We start from the raw sequence: 16,369 nt of genomic DNA, 5'->3' as shown, positions 1-16,369 counted from the left end.
ACATATTAATTTTTAAAGTGTTTTTTTAACAAAATGGTCAATTTGATGTATTTTTCTGAACCAGACGGTATAACAAAACCAACTTCGGTTATTTGGTTCGAATGGTTTTGGACGGTTCAATCTAGTTTTTGCAATTTTATTCCGGTTTTGACCCACTAGCGGTTTTAAAAGGTTGACCCAACCAGATTCATCGCTGGTTCCCGGACCAACCGATTGAACCGACCGGTTCGATCTTGTTTTTAAAACATTTGGTTCAAAAAAATTATTTTGATACATATAAACATACAAATTGTATACAACATATCCTATTAAACTCAAACTTTTATAGATTCAATTAAGATCTCTTTTATTAGTGACGATTAATAATGTCAAATATTTTCACAACTCTTGATTTTAAAATATTATAACTCTCTTTCTAGATTTCTTTTTAAAAGAAATTTAAAATTTAAAATTACTTTCTGTAGAACCCATAATTCTTCTTCAAGTGCAGATCATATAATCTGGATAATATTTTTATTTCATAAAATATCTTTCATAATCAATGTTACAGAATAAAATAAAAATATTTACAGATGGCTTTTAGGTAGTATTTTAATAAAAATATTGGCAACACATAGGTTTTGCTCTAATTCTACACATCTGTAAAAAATAACCTATAAAAACTACTCGAAAGTTAAAACAAATTATTTAATAATCTACTACATATGTAAATTGGAGTATTTTCTAGGTAATAAATATTAAGTTACTCTCTAACAATTTATATTTAAATTATTTTCATTAAACTTGAATAATTCAATCTATACATTAATTGTGTCTCCTAAAATATTTTGTGTTGTTCCATTGTGTTTAATAACATGAGATTGAGAACATCAGTCTAACTTATTAATGAAATAATTATATATTAATTAAAAATATATTATTTTCACTATATTTGATCAAATAATTTGAAGATATTTTATTATAATCCAAACCACTTGATAAAATAATTTGATGAGATTTTATTATAATTTAAACACCAATATTAGCTTTTAATTATTATTTTTACAAAAACAACGGATGTCATTTGAATTTCTTATTATTAACTATTGCTAAAATATACGGTCATTAGATAACAATGTTTTTGATAAATTTAAAAAAAAATAATAAATGTCATACATTAAAAAAAAATTAATTATATTTCCTCAGTCTCAATAAAAACAAAATTCCGCACTTTTTTCTTTAAAGGAATATAAATATTTTGTCATGTGAAGTTTATGTATGGTAGATTATTTTTATAAGTTACTCATGTTATATTTTTCATTATTTTTATAACTATAATTATAAAATCCATAACAACTATTAATTAAATAATTTGTAAATACATTAATTTAATATAAGTTTAGTGTTGAAAATTATTAAATTTTTATTCCAATTAATAAGTAGAAATTATAAAATTAAAGTTTTGAAATGAAATTACAATATTGATACTTCAAAAAAAATTATGTAAATTTCAGATGGAGTGTTTGTAGATAAATGTATTCAAAGAAACAACGAAAATGTTTATTTTATATTCAAACTTTCCAAATTGCAACAACATTCACCCCCTAAACACGAGCCACCTTTTGGTTTGCCCAATGATGCTTTACAAAAATGGTCACACTGTTCTGGTGAAGTTGGACAAAAATTTGATGCGAAGCATAATTTTCCGTTTGCTCCTGAAACTATCATTTCAATTACATTAGAAATAATATATAAAATTGTGTTCATAAGATTGTGTTTTCTTAAACAAAAACATATTCCTTTTAGTATACTCGATAGTATCCTACCATCCAAATGCTTTAATAAAAACATAACAATGAATATGAAGCAATAAAAATTGAGTTTTATAATTAGATTATTACCGGCAACCATGCCTGAAGCAATGCAAATGATCAAAATGGTTAAAATGAGAGTCTTGTAGGATGCCATTTTGTTTTTTAATGTTGAAGTAAGCATGTTGCAAATGCCTATTTATAAGGACTTTGGGAATTAAGTTAGAACAATAGTTTCAAGAAGTGAGCCAAAGGACATAATTTAATTATGAAATACGATATTATCCCGATTTTAAAAATTCTATCTTTTAATTTATTTTTTTATTTTTATGCTTTTTTTAAATCGACCCAATGAATAATACATAAAATTTCCAAATATTATTTTATTTATATAACTTCTCAAATATTAAACTATTTTTGGGATAGATTTAAATTTTTATTAATACCCAATAATGATGGGGACATATTATTGTTCAGAATTAAACACCATGTCAATATACAAGTTTTATACGACATAACCTATTAAATTCCTGTGTAAAAAAGCCATTGAAATGTCAACTTTAATATGTTTTAATAACATCTCTTTTAGTAGTAAAACATTTTTTAGTCATTTATTAAATTGTCACAAATATTAAACAGTTACGAAACTCAAAATAAAAAAACATGATAATTTTATTTCTCAATATGTTTTAAGAGTCAAATTTTATTTTCCAAATTGCTTTATTTAGATCCCATAATTAATCTACAAATGCAGGGAATTTAGTCTATATAATATGTTTATTACATCTTTTGGCTACAATGTCTTCCCCAACCAATGGTACAAATAAAAATATAATTTTTTTGTGAATAGTTATAAAAAATTATTTATATTTTCTATATTATGTGGTTACAACGTCTTTCATATCCAACCGTAAAAATTAGAAACAAAACTTTTTAAGTTGTCCAAAAATCTAACAAAACACTGTTGGAAGATTTAACTAATTAATTATTTTTTAACAACTAATTTTAACTTATTTTATAAAAATTTAATGATTCAATCTATAAAGGAATTGTATTTGATATTTTTTTTATATATCATTATTGTTAATTTTAAATAGATGGAAACATATTTCAAATAGAAAATAGTCATGCTTTTTAAATAGTAATGTGTAAGATATTATCAGAACGAAAGTGATCTTCTATTTAACATATAAATATATATATATATATATATATATATATATATATATATATATATAGAATAAATAATTTTTACCTTATTTGATTAATAATTTTTATATATTTTCTGTAACTTAAACAAAAATATTAACTTTTAAGTATTATTTTGATAAAAAAATATTGGGCAACACTTAAGTTTTTCTCTGTTATATGAATATTGATAAAATAAGAGAAAAAATATACTCCAAAGTTAAAAAACCATCATTTGATATTCTTATTAATAAATATTAAAAAAAATATATTAAAACTTATTTTTCTACTATTTTTCCATAAACTAATATCTTGGCCTAAACCATTGGTTTAAAATCCAATCACTTTTGTTCTTAATAAAAAAACTTTTCTTAAACTCATAAAGCCCATTATTGTTAAAAGTAATGTATTGTCTACTAATAAATATTCTTTTATTTATGAAAAATATTTTTAAAATTATTTTTTACAAAACCTAACGATTTCTTCTATCAATGAATTGTATTTCCTTAATTACTTCTTGTTGTGCCATTTTGGAAATTTTAACTACATGGCAATATATTTCAAATGAGAAATCTTATCTTTTATTTCAACGTTATTGTGTTTAATATTAAGAGGATAAGAACATAAGACTAACTTATAGAATAAATTAATATATATTAATTTGAAATAAATTTTGTACATTATATTTTATCAAATAATTTGTTGATCAAATAAATTAGTTTCATACATATGAATATACAAATTTTATGTGACATATCCTATTAAATGCCAACTTTTATAGGTTCATCAATGTTTTAAAAATCGAACCGGTGAAATTCCTGGTTTAAGGTTCAATGAATTCAACCGGTTAAACATACAGTTGAACTGTTTATTAAATAAACTAATATTCATAGATATGTCACACATAATCATAGGTTCACAACTTAATAAAAGAAATATTTCAAAAATAAATTACAAACTTAATACGACAATGTCAATAGCATATATAATAACACAACATAGTTGCACAGTTCATTTCATCTTCATTTAAGAATAATTTGAACAAATTAAAAAGTTATAATAAAATAACTTAAGCTAATTCAAACCAAAATTAAAATAATAGAAGATAATAACTAAAATAAAGTTCAAATAACTAAGAATAGCTAAATCAAATAAGATAAAATACCAAAAATAAAGAATACAATAAACTAAATTAAATTAAAAAAATCGAGTTGAACTACGACAAACAAGTTAAAGTTGACAACAACAAACAATATTGAATTAAACGGAAATTAACATTATGCAGGACATCGTGACTATGTTTGAAAAAGACAGCGTGATGATGATGGAGTGTAGTTGAAAGAAAAACTATAACGATGTGACCAAACTTAGAAGTTTGTATGGATGTAAAAAATGTAATTCTTTTTTGTGATTGGGGAATGCGTGTTAAGTTTTAATATTGACATATTAATTTTTAAAGTGTTTTTTTAACAAAATGGTCAATTTGATGTATTTTTCTGAACCAGACGGTATAACAAAACCAACTTCGGTTATTTGGTTCGAATGGTTTTGGACGGTTCAATCTAGTTTTTGCAATTTTATTCCGGTTTTGACCCACTAGCGGTTTTAAAAGGTTGACCCAACCAGATTCATCGCTGGTTCCCGGACCAACCGATTGAACCGACCGGTTCGATCTTGTTTTTAAAACATTTGGTTCAAAAAAATTATTTTGATACATATAAACATACAAATTGTATACAACATATCCTATTAAACTCAAACTTTTATAGATTCAATTAAGATCTCTTTTATTAGTGACGATTAATAATGTCAAATATTTTCACAACTCTTGATTTTAAAATATTATAACTCTCTTTCTAGATTTCTTTTTAAAAGAAATTTAAAATTTAAAATTACTTTCTGTAGAACCCATAATTCTTCTTCAAGTGCAGATCATATAATCTGGATAATATTTTTATTTCATAAAATATCTTTCATAATCAATGTTACAGAATAAAATAAAAATATTTACAGATGGCTTTTAGGTAGTATTTTAATAAAAATATTGGCAACACATAGGTTTTGCTCTAATTCTACACATCTGTAAAAAATAACCTATAAAAACTACTCGAAAGTTAAAACAAATTATTTAATAATCTACTACATATGTAAATTGGAGTATTTTCTAGGTAATAAATATTAAGTTACTCTCTAACAATTTATATTTAAATTATTTTCATTAAACTTGAATAATTCAATCTATACATTAATTGTGTCTCCTAAAATATTTTGTGTTGTTCCATTGTGTTTAATAACATGAGATTGAGAACATCAGTCTAACTTATTAATGAAATAATTATATATTAATTAAAAATATATTATTTTCACTATATTTGATCAAATAATTTGAAGATATTTTATTATAATCCAAACCACTTGATAAAATAATTTGATGAGATTTTATTATAATTTAAACACCAATATTAGCTTTTAATTATTATTTTTACAAAAACAACGGATGTCATTTGAATTTCTTATTATTAACTATTGCTAAAATATACGGTCATTAGATAACAATGTTTTTGATAAATTTAAAAAAAAATAATAAATGTCATACATTAAAAAAAAATTTAATTATATTTCCTCAGTCTCAATAAAAACAAAATTCCGCACTTTTTTCTTTAAAGGAATATAAATATTTTGTCATGTGAAGTTTATGTATGGTAGATTATTTTTATAAGTTACTCATGTTATATTTTTCATTATTTTTATAACTATAATTATAAAATCCATAACAACTATTAATTAAATAATTTGTAAATACATTAATTTAATATAAGTTTAGTGTTGAAAATTATTAAATTTTTATTCCAATTAATAAGTAGAAATTATAAAATTAAAGTTTTGAAATGAAATTACATTATTGATACTTCAAAAAAAATTATGTAAATTTCAGATGGAGTGTTTGTAGATAAATGTATTCAAAGAAACAACGAAAATGTTTATTTTATATTCAAACTTTCCAAATTGCAACAACATTCACCCCCTAAACACGAGCCACCTTTTGGTTTGCCCAATGATGCTTTACAAAAATGGTCACACTGTTCTGGTGCAGTTGGACAAAAATTTGATGCGAAGCATAATTTTCCGTTTGCTCCTGAAACTATCATTTCAATTACATTAGAAATAATATATAAAATTGTGTTCATAAGATTGTGTTTTCTTAAACAAAAACATATTCCTTTTAGTATACTCGATAGTATCCTACCATCCAAATGCTTTAATAAAAACATAACAATGAATATGAAGCAATAAAAATTGAGTTTTATAATTAGATTATTACCGGCAACCATGCCTGAAGCAATGCAAATGATCAAAATGGTTAAAATGAGAGTCTTGTAGGATGCCATTTTGTTTTTTAATGTTGAAGTAAGCATGTTGCAAATGCCTATTTATAAGGACTTTGGGAATTAAGTTAGAACAATAGTTTCAAGAAGTGAGCCAAAGGACATAATTTAATTATGAAATACGATATTATCCCGATTTTAAAAATTCTATCTTTTAATTTAAATCTTTTAATTTATTTTGCTTTTTTTAAATCGACCCAATGAATAATACATAAAATTTCCAAATATTATTTTATTTATATAACTTCTCAAATATTAAACTATTTTTGGGATAGATTTAAATTTTTATTAATACCCAATAATGATGGGGACATATTATTGTTCAGAATTAAACACCATGTCAATATACAAGTTTTATACGACATAACCTATTAAATTCCTGTGTAAAAAAGCCATTGAAATGTCAACTTTAATATGTTTTAATAACATCTCTTTTAGTAGTAAAACATTTTTTAGTCATTTATTAAATTGTCACAAATATTAAACAGTTACGAAACTCAAAATAAAAAAACATGATAATTTTATTTCTCAATATGTTTTAAGAGTCAAATTTTATTTTCCAAATTGCTTTATTTAGATCCCATAATTAATCTACAAATGCAGGGAATTTAGTCTATATAATATGTTTATTACATCTTTTGGCTACAATGTCTTCCCCAACCAATGGTACAAATAAAAATATAATTTTTTTGTGAATAGTTATAAAAATTATTTATATTTTCTATATTATGTGGTTACAACGTCTTTCATATCCAACCGTAAAAATTAGAAACAAAACTTTTTAAGTTGTCCAAAAATCTAACAAAACACTGTTGGAAGATTTAACTAATTAATTATTTTTTAACAACTAATTTTAACTTATTTTATAAAAATTTAATGATTCAATCTATAAAGGAATTGTATTTGATATTTTTTTTATATATCATTATTGTTAATTTTAAATAGATGGAAACATATTTCAAATAGAAAATAGTCATGCTTTTTAAATAGTAATGTGTAAGATATTATCAGAACGAAAGTGATCTTCTATTTAACATATAAATATATATATATATATATATATATATATATATATATATATATATATATATATATAAATAATTTTTACCTTATTTGATTAATAATTTTTCTATATTTTCTGTAACTTAAACAAAAATATTAACTTTTAAGTATTATTTTGATAAAAAAATATTGGGCAACACTTAAGTTTTTCTCTGTTATATGAATATTGATAAAATAAGAGAAAAAATATACTCCAAAGTTAAAAAACCATCATTTGATATTCTTATTAATAAATATTAAAAAAAATATATTAAAACTTATTTTTCTACTATTTTTCCATAAACTAATATCTTGGCCTAAACCATTGGTTTAAAATCCAATCACTTTTGTTCTTAATAAAAAAACTTTTCTTAAACTCATAAAGCCCATTATTGTTAAAAGTAATGTATTGTCTACTAATAAATATTCTTTTATTTATGAAAAATATTTTTAAAATTATTTTTTACAAAACCTAACGATTTCTTCTATCAATGAATTGTATTTCCTTAATTACTTCTTGTTGTGCCATTTTGGAAATTTTAACTACATGGCAATATATTTCAAATGAGAAATCTTATCTTTTATTTCAACGTTATTGTGTTTAATATTAAGAGGATAAGAACATAAGACTAACTTATAGAATAAATTAATATATATTAATTTGAAATAAATTTTGTACATTATATTTTATCAAATAATTTGTTGATCAAATAAATTAGTTTCATACATATGAATATACAAATTTTATGTGACATATCCTATTAAATGCCAACTTTTATAGGTTCATCAATGTTTTAAAAATCGAACCGGTGAAATTCCTGGTTTAAGGTTCAATGAATTCAACCGGTTAAACATACAGTTGAACTGTTTATTAAATAAACTAATATTCATAGATATGTCACACATAATCATAGGTTCACAACTTAATAAAAGAAATATTTCAAAAATAAATTACAAACTTAATACGACAATGTCAATAGCATATATAATAACACAACATAGTTGCACAGTTCATTTCATCTTCATTTAAGAATAATTTGAACAAATTAAAAAGTTATAATAAAATAACTTAAGCTAATTCAAACCAAAATTAAAATAATAGAAGATAATAACTAAAATAAAGTTCAAATAACTAAGAATAGCTAAATCAAATAAGATAAAATACCAAAAATAAAGAATACAATAAACTAAATTAAATTAAAAAAATCGAGTTGAACTACGACAAACAAGTTAAAGTTGACAACAACAAACAATATTGAATTAAACGGAAATTAACATTATGCAGGACATCGTGACTATGTTTGAAAAAGACAGCGTGATGATGATGGAGTGTAGTTGAAAGAAAAACTATAACGATGTGACCAAACTTAGAAGTTTGTATGGATGTAAAAAATGTAATTCTTTTTTGTGATTGGGGAATGCGTGTTAAGTTTTAATATTGACATATTAATTTTTAAAGTGTTTTTTTAACAAAATGGTCAATTTGATGTATTTTTCTGAACCAGACGGTATAACAAAACCAACTTCGGTTATTTGGTTCGAATGGTTTTGGACTGTTTAATCTAGTTTTTGCAATTTTATTCCGGTTTTGACCCACTAGCGGTTTTAAAAGGTTGACCCAACCAGATTCATCGCTGGTTCCCGGACCAACCGATTGAACCGACCGGTTCGATCTTGTTTTTAAAACATTTGGTTCAAAAAAATTATTTTGATACATATAAACATACAAATTGTATACAACATATCCTATTAAACTCAAACTTTTATAGATTCAATTAAGATCTCTTTTATTAGTGACGATTAATAATGTCAAATATTTTCACAACTCTTGATTTTAAAATATTATAACTCTCTTTCTAGATTTCTTTTTAAAAGAAATTTAAAATTTAAAATTACTTTCTGTAGAACCCATAATTCTTCTTCAAGTGCAGATCATATAATCTGGATAATATTTTTATTTCATAAAATATCTTTCATAATCAATGTTACAGAATAAAATAAAAATATTTACAGATGGCTTTTAGGTAGTATTTTAATAAAAATATTGGCAACACATAGGTTTTGCTCTAATTCTACACATCTGTAAAAAATAACCTATAAAAACTACTCGAAAGTTAAAACAAATTATTTAATAATCTACTACATATGTAAATTGGAGTATTTTCTAGGTAATAAATATTAAGTTACTCTCTAACAATTTATATTTAAATTATTTTCATTAAACTTGAATAATTCAATCTATACATTAATTGTGTCTCCTAAAATATTTTGTGTTGTTCCATTGTGTTTAATAACATGAGATTGAGAACATCAGTCTAACTTATTAATGAAATAATTATATATTAATTAAAAATATATTATTTTCACTATATTTGATCAAATAATTTGAAGATATTTTATTATAATCCAAACCACTTGATCAAATAATTTGATGAAATTTTATTATAATTTAAACACCAATATTAGCTTTTAATTATTATTTTTACAAAAACAACGGATGTCATTTGAATTTCTTATTATTAACTATTGCTAAAATATACGGTCATTAGATAACAATGTTTTTGATAAATTTAAAAAAATAATAATAAATGTCATACATTAAAAAAAATTTAATTATATTTCCTCAGTCTCAATAAAAACAAAATTCCGCACTTTTTTCTTTAAAGGAATATAAATATTTTGTCATGTGAAGTTTATGTATGGTAGATTATTTTTATAAGTTACTCATGTTATATTTTTCATTATTTTTATAACTATAATTATAAAATCCATAACAACTATTAATTAAATAATTTGTAAATACATTAATTTAATATAAGTTTAGTGTTGAAAATTATTAAATTTTTATTCCAATTAATAAGTAGAAATTATAAAATTAAAGTTTTGAAATGAAATTACAATATTGATACTTCAAAAAAAATTATGTAAATTTCAGATGGAGTGTTTGTAGATAAATGTATTCAAAGAAACAACGAAAATGTTTATTTTATATTCAAACTTTCCAAATTGCAACAACATTCACCCCCTAAACACGAGCCACCTTTTGGTTTGCCCAATGATGCTTTACAAAAATGGTCACACTGTTCTGGTGCAGTTGGACAAAAATTTGATGCGAAGCATAATTTTCCGTTTGCTCCTGAAACTATCATTTCAATTACATTAGAAATAATATATAAAATTGTGTTCATAAGATTGTGTTTTCTTAAACAAAAACATATTCCTTTTAGTATACTCGATAGTATCCTACCATCCAAATGCTTTAATAAAAACATAACAATGAATATGAAGCAATAAAAATTGAGTTTTATAATTAGATTATTACCGGCAACCATGCCTGAAGCAATGCAAATGATCAAAATGGTTAAAATGAGAGTCTTGTAGGATGCCATTTTGTTTTTTAATGTTGAAGTAAGCATGTTGCAAATGCCTATTTATAAGGACTTTGGGAATTAAGTTAGAACAATAGTTTCAAGAAGTGAGCCAAAGGACATAATTTAATTATGAAATACGATATTATCCCGATTTTAAAAATTCTATCTTTTAATTTAAATCTTTTAATTTATTTTTATGCTTTTTTTAAATCGACCCAATGAATAATACATAAAATTTCCAAATATTATTTTATTTATATAACTTCTCAAATATTAAACTATTTTTGGGATAGATTTAAATTTTTATTAATACCCAATAATGATGGGGACATATTATTGTTCAGAATTAAACACCATGTCAATATACAAGTTTTATACGACATAACCTATTAAATTCCTGTGTAAAAAAGCCATTGAAATGTCAACTTTAATATGTTTTAATAACATCTCTTTTAGTAGTAAAACATTTTTTAGTCATTTATTAAATTGTCACAAATATTAAACAGTTACGAAACTCAAAATAAAAAAACATGATAATTTTATTTCTCAATATGTTTTAAGAGTCAAATTTTATTTTCCAAATTGCTTTATTTAGATCCCATAATTAATCTACAAATGCAGGGAATTTAGTCTATATAATATGTTTATTACATCTTTTGGCCACAATGTCTTCCCCAACCAATGGTACAAATAAAAATATAATTTTTTTGTGAATAGTTATAAAATATTATTTATATTTTCTATATTATGTGGTTACAACGTCTTTCATATCCAACCGTAAAAATTAGAAACAAAACTTTTTAAGTTGTCCAAAAATCTAACAAAACACTGTTGGAAGATTTAACTAATTAATTATTTTTTAACAACTAATTTTAACTTATTTTATAAAAATTTAATGATTCAATCTATAAAGGAATTGTATTTGATATTTTTTTTATATATCATTATTGTTAATTTTAAATAGATGGAAACATATTTCAAATAGAAAATAGTCATGCTTTTTAAATAGTAATGTGTAAGATATTATCAGAACGAAAGTGATCTTCTATTTAACATATAAAATAATAAACAAATATATATATATATATATATATATATATATATATATATATATATATATATATATAGTAATTCAAATAAATAATATTTACCTTATTTGATTAATAATTTTTCTATATTTTCTGTAACTTAAACAAAAATATTAACTTTTAAGTATTATTTTGATACAAAAATATTGGGCAACACTTAAGTTTTTCTCTGTTATATGAATATTGATAAAATAAGAGAAAAAATATACTCCAAAGTTAAAAAACCATCATTTGATAATCTTATTAATAAATATTAAAAAAATATATTAAAACTTATTTTTCTACTATTTTTCCATAATGTAATATCTTGGCCTAAACCATTGGTTTAAAATCCAATCACTTTTGTTCTTAATAAAAAAACTTTTCTTAAACTCATAAAGCCCATGATTGTTAAAAGTAATGTATTGTCTACTAATAAATATTCTTTTATTTATGAAAAATATTTTTAAAATTATTTTTTACAAAACCTAACGATTTCTTCTATCAATGAATTGTATTTCCTTAATTACTTCTTGTTGTGCCATTTTGGAAATTTTAACTACACGGCAATATATTTCAAATGAGAAATCTTATCTTTTATTTCAACGTTATTGTGTTTAATATTAAGAGGATAAGAACATAAGACTAACTTATAGAATAAATTAATATATATTAATTTGAAATAAATTTTGTACATTATATTTTATCAAATAATTTGTTGATCAAATAAATTAGTTTCATACATATGAATATACAAATTTTATGTGACATATCCTATTAAATGCCAACTTTTATAGGTTCATCAATGTTTTAAAAATCGAACCGGTGAAATTCCTGGTTTAAGGTTCAATGAATTCAACCGGTTAAACATACAGTTGAACTGTTTATTAAATAAACTAATATTCATAGATATGTCACACATAATCATAGGTTCACAACTTAATAAAAGAAATATTTCAAAAATAAATTACAAACTTAATACGACAATGTCAATAGCATATATAATAACACAACATAGTTGCACAGTTCATTTCATCTTCATTTAAGAATAATTTGAACAAATTAAAAAGTTATAATAAAATAACTTAAGCTAATTCAAACCAAAATTAAAATAATAGAAGATAATAACTAAAATAAAGTTCAAATAACTAAGAATAGCTAAATCAAATAAGATAAAATACCAAAAATAAAGAATACAATAAACTAAATTAAATTAAAAAAATCGAGTTGAACTACGACAAACAAGTTAAAGTTGACAACAACAAACAATATTGAATTAAACGGAAATTAACATTATGCAGGACATCGTGACTATGTTTGAAAAAGACAGCGTGATGATGATGGAGTGTAGTTGAAAGAAAAACTATAACGATGTGACCAAACTTAGAAGTTTGTATGGATGTAAAAAATGTAATTCTTTTTTGTGATTGGGGAATGCGTGTTAAGTTTTAATATTGACATATTAATTTTTAAAGTGTTTTTTTAACAAAATGGTCAATTTGATGTATTTTTCTGAACCAGACGGTATAACAAAACCAACTTCGGTTATTTGGTTCGAATGGTTTTGGACTGTTTAATCTAGTTTTTGCAATTTTATTCCGGTTTTGACCCACTAGCGGTTTTAAAAGGTTGACCCAACCAGATTCATCGCTGGTTCCCGGACCAACCGATTGAACCGACCGGTTCGATCTTGTTTTTAAAACATTTGGTTCAAAAAAATTATTTTGATACATATAAACATACAAATTGTATACAACATATCCTATTAAACTCAAACTTTTATAGATTCAATTAAGATCTCTTTTATTAGTGACGATTAATAATGTCAAATATTTTCACAACTCTTGATTTTAAAATATTATAACTCTCTTTCTAGATTTCTTTTTAAAAGAAATTTAAAATTTAAAATTACTTTCTGTAGAACCCATAATTCTTCTTCAAGTGCAGATCATATAATCTGGATAATATTTTTATTTCATAAAATATCTTTCATAATCAATGTTACAGAATAAAATAAAAATATTTACAGATGGCTTTTAGGTAGTATTTTAATAAAAATATTGGCAACACATAGGTTTTGCTCTAATTCTACACATCTGAAAAAATAACCTATAAAAACTACTCGAAAGTTAAAACAAATTATTTAATAATCTACTACATATGTAAATTGGAGTATTTTCTAGGTAATAAATATTAAGTTACTCTCTAACAATTTATATTTAAATTATTTTCATTAAACTTGAATAATTCAATCTATACATTAATTGTGTCTCCTAAAATATTTTGTGTTGTTCCATTGTGTTTAATAACATGAGATTGAGAACATCAGTCTAACTTATTAATGAAATAATTATATATTAATTAAAAATATATTATTTTCACTATATTTGATCAAATAATTTGAAGATATTTTATTATAACCCAAACCACTTGATAAAATAATTTGATGAGATTTTATTATAATTTAAACACCAATATTAGCTTTTAATTATTATTTTTACAAAAAGAACGGATGTCATTTGAATTTCTTATTATTAACTATTTCTAAAATATACAGTCATTAGATAACAATGTTTTTGATAAATTTAAAAAAATAATAATAAATGTCATACATTAAAAAAAACTTTTTATTATATTTCCTCAGTCTCAATAAAAACAAAATTCCGCACTTTTTTCTTTAAAGGAATATAAATATTTTGTCATGTGAAGTTTATGTATGGTAGATTATTTTTATAAGTTACTCATGTTATATTTTTCATTATTTTTATAACTATAATTATAAAATCCATAACAACTATTAATTAAATAATTTGTAAATACATTAATTTAATATAAGTTTAGTGTTGAAAATTATTAAATTTTTATTCCAATTAATAAGTAGAAATTATAAAATTAAAGTTTTGAAATGAAATTACAATATTGATACTTCAAAAAAAATTATGTAAATTTCAGATGGAGTGTTTGTAGATAAATGTATTCAAAGAAACAACGAAAATGTTTATTTTATATTCAAACTTTCCAAATTGCAACAACATTCACCCCCTAAACACGAGCCACCTTTTGGTTTGCCCAATGATGCTTTACAAAAATGGTCACACTGTTCTGGTGCAGTTGGACAAAAATTTGATGCGAAGCATAATTTTCCGTTTGCTCCTGAAACTATCATTTCAATTACATTAGAAATAATATATAAAATTGTGTTCATAAGATTGTGTTTTCTTAAACAAAAACATATTCCTTTTAGTATACTCGATAGTATCCTACCATCCAAATGCTTTAATAAAAACATAACAATGAATATGAAGCAATAAAAATTGAGTTTTATAATTAGATTATTACCGGCAACCATGCCTGAAGCAATGCAAATGATCAAAATGGTTAAAATGAGAGTCTTGTAGGATGCCATTTTGTTTTTTAATGTTGAAGTAAGCATGTTGCAAATGCCTATTTATAAGGACTTTGGGAATTAAGTTAGAACAATAGTTTCAAGAAGTGAGCCAAAGGACATAATTTAATTATGAAATACGATATTATCCCGATTTTAAAAATTCTATCTTTTAATTTAAATCTTTTAATTTATTTTTATGCTTTTTTTAAATCGACCCAATGAATAATACATAAAATTTCCAAATATTATTTTATTTATATAACTTCTCAAATATTAAACTATTTTTGGGATAGATTTAAATTTTTATTAATACCCAATAATGATGGGGACATATTATTGTTCCGAATTAAACACCATGTCAATATACAAGTTTTATACGACATAACCTATTAAATTCCTGTGTAAAAAAGCCATTGAAATGTCAACTTTAATATGTTTTAATAACATCTCTTTTAGTAGTAAAACATCTTTTAGTCATTTATTAAATTGTCACAAATATTAAACAGTTACGAAACTCAAAATAAAAAAACATGATAATTTTATTTCTCAATATGTTTTAAGAGTCAAATTTTATTTTCCAAATTGCTTTATTTAGATCCCATAATTTATCTACAAATGCAGGGAATTTAGTCTATATAATATGTTTATTACATCTTTTGGCTACAATGTCTTCCCCAACCAATGGTACAAATAAAAATATAATTTTTTTGTGAATAGTTATAAAATATTATTTATATGTTCTATATTATATGGTTACAACGTCTTTCATATCCAACCGTAAAAATTAGAAACAAAACTTTTTAAGTTGTCCAAAAATCTAACAAAATACTGTTGGAAGATTTAACTAATTAATTATTTTTTAACAACTAATTTTAACTTATTTTATAAAAATTTAATGATTCAATCTATAAAGGAATTGTATTTGATATTTTTTTATATATCATTATTGTTAATTTTAAATAGATGGAAACATATTTCAAATAGAAAATAGTCATGCTTTTTAAATACTAATGTGTAAGATATTATCAGAACGAAAGTGATCTTCTATTTAACATATAAAATAAATAAACAAATATATATATATATATATATATAGTAATTCAAAATAAATAATATTTACCTTATTTGATTAATAATT

The 16,369-nt window shown here is 22.5% G+C and overlaps 4 long non-coding RNA genes across 4 annotated transcripts; all 4 read right to left on the bottom strand.

The window, feature by feature from the left end:
* Window positions 1–1,515: 1,515 nt before the first annotated feature.
* LOC127087259 (uncharacterized) lies at window positions 1,516–2,023 on the bottom strand. Its single transcript, XR_007789824.1, has 2 exons — window positions 1,881–2,023; window positions 1,516–1,700 (listed from the first exon to the last, which is right to left on the bottom strand). It is a non-coding gene; the product is annotated as an uncharacterized LOC127087259 (long non-coding RNA).
* A 3,912-nt stretch (window positions 2,024–5,935) lies between these two features.
* Window positions 5,936–6,443, bottom strand: LOC127086833 (uncharacterized). The gene is made up of 2 exons (XR_007789655.1): window positions 6,301–6,443; window positions 5,936–6,120 (listed from the first exon to the last, which is right to left on the bottom strand). It is a non-coding gene; the product is annotated as an uncharacterized LOC127086833 (long non-coding RNA).
* Window positions 6,444–10,362: 3,919 nt separating this feature from the next.
* Window positions 10,363–10,870, bottom strand: LOC127086891 (uncharacterized). Its single transcript, XR_007789675.1, has 2 exons — window positions 10,728–10,870; window positions 10,363–10,547 (listed from the first exon to the last, which is right to left on the bottom strand). It is a non-coding gene; the product is annotated as an uncharacterized LOC127086891 (long non-coding RNA).
* A 3,947-nt stretch (window positions 10,871–14,817) lies between these two features.
* On the bottom strand, window positions 14,818–15,325 carry LOC127086941 (uncharacterized). The gene is made up of 2 exons (XR_007789734.1): window positions 15,183–15,325; window positions 14,818–15,002 (listed from the first exon to the last, which is right to left on the bottom strand). It is a non-coding gene; the product is annotated as an uncharacterized LOC127086941 (long non-coding RNA).
* Between the last annotated feature and the right edge of the window lie 1,044 nt (window positions 15,326–16,369).

This window comes from Lathyrus oleraceus, chromosome 1, assembly GCF_024323335.1.
Source record: "Lathyrus oleraceus cultivar Zhongwan6 chromosome 1, CAAS_Psat_ZW6_1.0, whole genome shotgun sequence".
In the NCBI taxonomy this organism is placed as follows: domain Eukaryota; kingdom Viridiplantae; phylum Streptophyta; class Magnoliopsida; order Fabales; family Fabaceae; genus Lathyrus; species Lathyrus oleraceus.
Note: the sequence above shows the minus strand (reverse complement) of the source record. Positions and strands in the feature narration are given on the sequence as shown.